Raw genomic sequence first — 1,025 nt, 5'->3', positions numbered from 1 at the left:
TCATTGTGTAGAAAACGTTTTCGTAACATTTTCATCTATTAACACGAGCAAAATCATTGGAATTTCTGATGGAGGAAACACAAGTGAACAGAGTATACGTTTTATTATAAAAGAGCATGGTGAGGTGTGGTGATGTCAACACGGGAGGGTCAGAAGGTCAAGGGCTGGAATGAGCAACATGGGCCCCCATTTAACAACAACAACAACAACAAAAAGCTCACACAAGCAAAACACCAAGAGTGTGCCTTCCATTGTAATTCAGTCTAGAATTTTTAAATATGGATTATTAGCATTTGAGTTATTTAGTTTAAATTCAGGGCATTACAAAAGATTTCTTGGAGTTGTAACTTTGAACAACAACTCCAGATTAACTTTTTAAGATGATCATATCAACTTTCCTCAAGCCCTGGATCAAGTTTTTTTTGTTGAGTTCTTAAAATAGTTTCAAATGAAAGCAAAACAAAAAAGGGACCAGTAAGATGATTTAGTGTGTGGCTCAGCAGCCACACAAGTCTGATGGCATGAGTTCAATTTCTGGAACCCACATTGTTGGAAGGAGAGAACCAGCTCCACAAAGTTGTCCTGACCTTGACACATGTGTGATGCTGTGCATATGCCCCCTCCGTGATAATAGAAAAAAAAAATTAAACCTTATTTTCATCTTATACTGGCCAGTCTTCATAGACATAGGAAAAAACTATGTCAAAATTTATATGGCTAGCTAAAACAGTATTGAACAGAATATGAGGGGCAAAATTACCACACCTGACTTCAAATTATACTATAGAGCCATGGTAATAAAAACAAACAAACAAAAAAATCCCACAGTACTGGCACAAACAGATACATAGCTCAGTGGAACAGAATCAGGGACCTGAAAGTACATGTAGTTATACCTATCTGATTTTTGACAAGGAAGACAAAATATACACTGTAGGAAGAGCAAAATCTTCAAAAAATGACGCTGGGAAACATGGTTATCAACATGCAGAGGAATGAAAAGAGATTTTTATCTTTTATCTCAC

The sequence above is a fragment of the Meriones unguiculatus genome, chromosome 17 (assembly GCF_030254825.1).
Source record: "Meriones unguiculatus strain TT.TT164.6M chromosome 17, Bangor_MerUng_6.1, whole genome shotgun sequence".
Lineage (NCBI taxonomy): Eukaryota > Metazoa > Chordata > Mammalia > Rodentia > Muridae > Meriones > Meriones unguiculatus.
The sequence above is the reverse complement of the archived record's forward strand: the minus strand, read 5'-3'. Positions refer to the sequence as shown.